The 5,879-nt window shown below is 41.5% G+C and overlaps 1 protein-coding gene across 4 annotated transcripts in view; it reads left to right on the top strand.

The window, feature by feature from the left end:
• The first annotated feature begins 1,251 nt into the window (after nucleotides 1-1,251).
• taf1a (TATA box binding protein (TBP)-associated factor, RNA polymerase I, A) overlaps nucleotides 1,252-5,879 on the top strand; it is a 42,676-nt gene continuing 38,048 nt past the window's right edge. For 3 of the 4 annotated variants that reach the window (XR_006312533.1, XR_006312534.1, XM_043695905.1), the window contains exon 1: nucleotides 1,252-1,472. The gene's annotated coding sequence lies outside the window, so the exon portion shown is untranslated. The remainder of the gene's footprint in view (nucleotides 1,473-5,879) is intronic. The other variant, XM_043695906.1, reaches the window with a different exon arrangement.

Genomic DNA, 5,879 nt, shown 5'->3' with positions numbered 1-5,879 from the left:
CTCAGCAGCAAGAGTGTGGTGCTGGAAAAGCATAGCTGCTCAGGCAACATCCAAGAACACGGAAATCGACGTTTCGGGCATAAACCCTTCCATCATCAGCTCGTTCCTGATGAAGGGCTTATTCCCGAAACATCAATTCTCCTGCTTCTCGGATGCTGCCTGACCGGCTGTGCTTTTCCAGCACCACACACTCGACTCTGATCTCCAGTCCTCACTTTCTCTTAATGGAACTTACCGGGTCTGGCAACATTTTAGAGGAGTATTTCCATGAGTTTTTGCGGTACTTTTCAGACTTGCAGCATATGCAGTGTTCCGCATTTATTTAAGTCTGGTATATCACGTAAGGCAAGAAATTCCACAACGTGCATTAAAATGTAATTCGAAAAGTGTGGCGCTGGAAAAGCACAGCAGGTCAAGCAGCATCTGAGGAGCAGGAGAGTCGACGATTAGGGCATAAGCCCGTCAGGCCGAAACGTCGACTCTCCGGCTCCTCGATGCTGTGCTTTTCCATTGCTCCACTTTTCGACTTTGATCTCCAGTATCTGAAGTCCTCACTTTCTCCTAGGCATTAAAATATATGACATACCAACGTATCTGCGTGACGTACCACTCAAACAAAAGCAGAGCACTGAAGATGCTGGAAATCTGAAAAGCGCTGTGAAAACTCATGGAAATTCTCATCAGGTCGAGAGGATCTTTTTTCCTCTAAAATGTTGCCAGACCTGCCGATTGGGTATATCAATCGTACAGCTCAATATTTTGTTTCTTACTGTCTGGAAAGTAAATAGTTGTGTAAGGAGTCTATTATGTGTCTGCCTACCAAGTCTTATTAATTTTATGTAAAATTCACACGAAGCATTTTACCCCTGAAAATAACATGGGCTTATTTCTACAAGTTCAAATAGATAAGCAGTAATTCCACTTTAAAAATATACATCACTCTAAGTAACCGTTATGTTTATTTGAATGAAACTCTACACAAGACGATAAATGTCAACCTTAAACACGTTAAAGCTGCGACTATGCAGTAGCTGTAATTGCATTTGACCAAAACCCACAGTTGTTTTTTTAACTGTTGGAAGATAATATCCCGAAGCTTTATTCCAGATCATGGAATAAACATTTCCAGTCAGTATCCACGTAAATCAACGGGAACAATCAATAATCCCAAAACCACGTAGTCGCTTTAAGAGAAAGTACAGCAACGTTCAACATGACCCCGGAAGGAGTTTGAGATTGTCAGCACGAGGGAAGTAAATGTATCTTTTCACTGGGAGTAGAACGTTGTGCTGGGGAGTGGAATGTTGCCCGGGGAATGGAACGTGGCCTGGATTGGGAGTCGAATCCTGAGCTTGGAGAGTTAGGAAGGTAATTGATGTGGAGCAGACTGCCCTAAATATTTGGTCACTCCGGAGGAAAATCTTTCGGTATTATGACTAAATGAACCCGAGGAGGGGATAAGAGATCAGAAGGTGCGTGGAGACCTTAATTGGGAAAACTCGGTATTTGTTTAGCTTTTGCAGACTTTGTGATTTTGATGCGTTCTCTTGTTAAAAATAAATTAAAACCAAAGTAGCGAAGAAGTCATGGATGATATTCAGTCGTAAAGTTTAATATTTTGTTTCTTATTGCCTGGAAAACAAATAGTTTTGGAAAGGGTTTGACATGCCTTTGCCTATTATTTTCAACACTAAAAAACTATTTGATGCAAACGCACAACAGGACATTGCGTTCGTTTACAGTCTGTAATCTTCTAGGTTTTCTCCACCTCCAATTTATTCATCCCTGTACTTCCTCATATATATCTCACCTCCACTAACTTGCACTATTGCCATTCATCTCTGATACTAAGTGAGTCTTGTAGGGCACGAGTTGCCTCTGAGCAAGAAAGTCTGTGTCTCCTCTTATGAAGATACCTGAAGCTAAATAAAGCTGATTGTCTTGTAAGCTGTTGTGTTGCACCAATAAGTCAGAGACATTATAATTTGTGAACCAGTGACTGTGTGTCTTCTGCAAAATAGAAGAACGTGAAGGAAAAAAATCAGAACTAAAGGAGTTTGGAAACAAAGTTTACACTGCATCAAATCCTGGGGACTTCATTTCCCAAGTTTTCTTCACTCTACCCATAACCCTCTTTGTTTTGTGTGTTAGAAGTTTAGCTAGTAGAATTATGTGCAGGCAGTTTATATTTGTTTATCTATTGCTGAAGCAGTCTATTTATAATTAATAGTTTTTGTTAAGTGCAGAAACCTAATCTGAGCCTATAAGGCATAAATTGGGGACTTTGATAAAACTTTTAACTTTTATGATGACTCTGGGAACAGTCTGGGCTTGATATCCAGGGGTTTTACTCAGTGAGGCATTACATTTGCCTTGGGGTTTCTGTCAATGTTTGCTACAGTTTCTATTTTTTTTAGTTGTCTTTTTATAATACTGTACTAGATGATTTTGTTTTTCCTTCTGGAATGTCTGATCAGATTTTATAATGGTATGGCTGACTGAAAGTAATTATCAATAAAAACAGACATGTAACCTTTTAACCTGTTGAATTCCTCAGTTTTTTTAAAGCTTCCACACTCCAACAGCAATGACTTTATTCAATTATTGTTCGTTTAGTGCTTCAAACCCTAGTTAAAATTCTGGTCAGTCTGTGAGGTAAACTTGTTAAGACTAGTGTAAAGATAAAGTCATTGCAGTTTATACTGGACCAGGCTGTTGGCTGTTAGAGGGATGACTGGTGGTGGTTTAAACTAAGGGTTGCCAAACCATAGGCAAGGGGAGAAGTTGAGAAGGAGAGAGCGTGAGAAGCTAAGCCACTGCAGTAATTGAACCCGTGCTGTTGGCATCATGCTGCACTCTCAATAGCTGTCTAGCCAACTGAACTAACTAGCCCCCATTCGATAGGTAAAACCAGGTGGATCCTGACCAAGGCTCTGTAGACCAATAACATCATGTCCTTTTTTCGATTCTCTTTGCACCTGTACACTAGATTTAGTTGTCTGTAGCGGAGTCCACTTATTATTTGAAAAGTGCAGGTCTGGGTGAATAGGGGAGTAAAGAGCTCTCGGAGTAGAAACATGCCAAACCCCAAGTGTACTGCTGCAAACAAACAGGGCAATAAAGCCACTCGTCAAGCACTAGACTTCATTTCTAGAGGGGCAGAATTGAAAAGTAGGGAGCTTATGTTCAACATGCACAGGAGGTGAGGCCTCTTCTGGACTACTGTGTCCAGTTCTGGTTGCCCTGTTTTGGGAAAGATGATATTAAGTTGGAGAAGGTTCAGAAAAGATCAACCAGGATGTTGCCGACAGTGGAGGGTTTGAGATACAAAAATAGACAGGAAAAGTTGGGACTTGTTTCCCTGGCGTGTTGAGGGGTGACCTTATTGAGGTTTATCAAATCCAACGCGGCGTGGATAAGGTAGATGACAAGGATATTTACCCTAGGGTGGGAGAGTTCAAAACCAGGAGCATATTTTTGAGGTGAGAAAAGATTTAAAAAGAACATGAGCAACAGTTTTATACAGTTACATTAAAAATGGGCCTTCCAGCTCCCATCACTGCATCCCCTATCCCCACACATTTCCCATGCCCATCTATGCGCACACATCCTCCATGCCAAATTAATGCCAATCTGGGACCATTCAACTGCCAGCCTTTGACTTACTCACTCTATGTCAACACTCCCAGTATCCACCATCAGCAGAATGCAGAAACAATGGTGAGATGAAATAAAATAAATTCAGCACATCTAATGTTAAATTCCCTATGGTAAGTAACATTCATTTGTTAAAAACTCATTCATGATTTAAATCTATTCAAGTGCTTAATCCGTTACAGAACAAACCATTGCATTTCACAGTCCTCCCGGAAATATAGCTGGTACCTTTGGAGCTGTCCATCCAAGCTGTGAATTTACCATCCCCCACTGTGGTGATAGGTGGAAGATGCCGTTACTGAACTCTCTTCAACACAAAGTGCTGGAGAAACTTGATTGACTCAATCCTGGCAGCAGCTGTGCACATTGGAACAATGTTTGAGTCCAATAATTTTTCTTCAGAGTGATCCAATAACAATAGAACTCGGGTTTGTGTCAACAAATATCCATTGAAATTGCAAAATGTTTTTTTCAAACAAGAATCACTGGGAATTTTTCAAAATTTAAAAGGCAGAGGATGTATATGATTGACAACAAATACATATTTAATGCTCCTTTTACACACTAATTTATATGGTCGTAATCCCATTGAGATACCTGCACCTTACCAACAGGATATCTGAGCTCCTCATAGAGTCACACAGCAGGGAAACAGACCCTGCGGTCCAACTTGTCTGTGCCGACCAGACATTACAATCAGACCTAGTCCTATTTGCCAGCAGTTGGCTCTTAACTGTCAAAGCCCTTCCTATTGATGCACCCATCCGGATGCCTTTAAGTTTGTAATTGTACCCATCTCCACCATTTCCTCTGGTAAATTGTTCCATACATGCACCAGCCTCTAGGTGAAAAGGTTACCCCTCAAGTCCTTTTTAAATCTTCCCTGCCCACCCGCCTCAACTTAAACTTTTGGACACCCCCTACGCTAGGAAGAAGACCTTGGCTATTCACCCTATATCTGCCCCTCATGATTTTATAAAACTCTGTAGCGGTCATCCTTCAGCCTCTGACACTCCAGGGGGAAAGAAAAGCCCTAGTCTATTCAGCGCCTCCCTATAGCTCAAACTCTCCAGTCCCAGCAACATCCTTTCAAAGAGCTGCAATATGTTCAGACCACTTTTTCCAATGTCTCACACCCGTGAGTCCTGTTTCAGAAATTAGGGTGATAAAAATTACTTGTGAGCCATGCAGCTTTACCTTTTAAGTGTGCTGCGGTCTCTGTGATCTGTGAATGTGCAACACACACCCAGGCACATGATTCCCTGTTGACAGAAATAATGAGTGCTGGGCTTGGGAGGTGGGATTTCTGGATTCAAGGTTCTAATACCACTCTGTGAGGTGGCATAACCCTTCCAACTTTGTGAAGGTGGAGATCCAAACGTTGGAGTGTGCTACAATTGATTTGCCATATTACGAACAAATAAGGGACACTGGACTCATTTGGGGGTGAAGGGCTTATCATAAGAAGGTAGGTTGTATAAGTTGGGCCTTTACCCATTATAGTGTAGTAGAACGAGAGGGTAATGTTACTGAAATATCTCAGCTTCTGAATTAACGCAGGGTAGGTGACTGAGGTGTCAGTGGGGGCGCACTTTGGGGCCAGCGATCATAATTCTGTTAGTTTTAAAATAGATATGGAAAAGGATAGACCAGATCTAAAATTTGAAGTTCTAAATTTGGAGGAAGGCTAATCTTGATAGTATTAGGCAAGAACTTTCAAAAGCTGATTGGGGTCGGATGTTCGCAGGTAATGGGACGGCTGGAAAATGGGAAGCCTTCAAAAATGAGATAACCAAGAGTCTAGAAGACAGTATATTCCTGTTAGGGTGAAAGGAAAGGCTGGTAGGTATAGGGAATACTGGATGACTAAAGAAATTGAGGTTTTGATTAAGAAAAAGAAGGAAGCATATGTTAGGTAAAGACAGGATAGATCGAGTGAATCCTTAGAGTATAGGAAGCGAATAGGGCCCCTTAAAAATCAGCACGACAGTGTATGTGTGGAGCTGCGGGAGATGGGGGGGGATATACTAAATGTGTATTTTGCAACAATGTTTACTGTGGAGAAGGGCATGGAAAATAAAGAATGTGGGAAAATAGTTGGTGACATCTTGAAAAATGTCCATATTACAGAAGAGGTGGTGCTGGATGCCTTGAAACGCATAACAGTTGATAAATCTCCAGGATCTCATCAGGTGTAGCCGAGAACTCTGTGGGAAGCTAGA

Source organism: Chiloscyllium plagiosum, chromosome 9 (genome assembly GCF_004010195.1).
Source record: "Chiloscyllium plagiosum isolate BGI_BamShark_2017 chromosome 9, ASM401019v2, whole genome shotgun sequence".
NCBI lineage: Eukaryota > Metazoa > Chordata > Chondrichthyes > Orectolobiformes > Hemiscylliidae > Chiloscyllium > Chiloscyllium plagiosum.
Note: the sequence above shows the minus strand (reverse complement) of the source record. Positions and strands in the feature narration are given on the sequence as shown.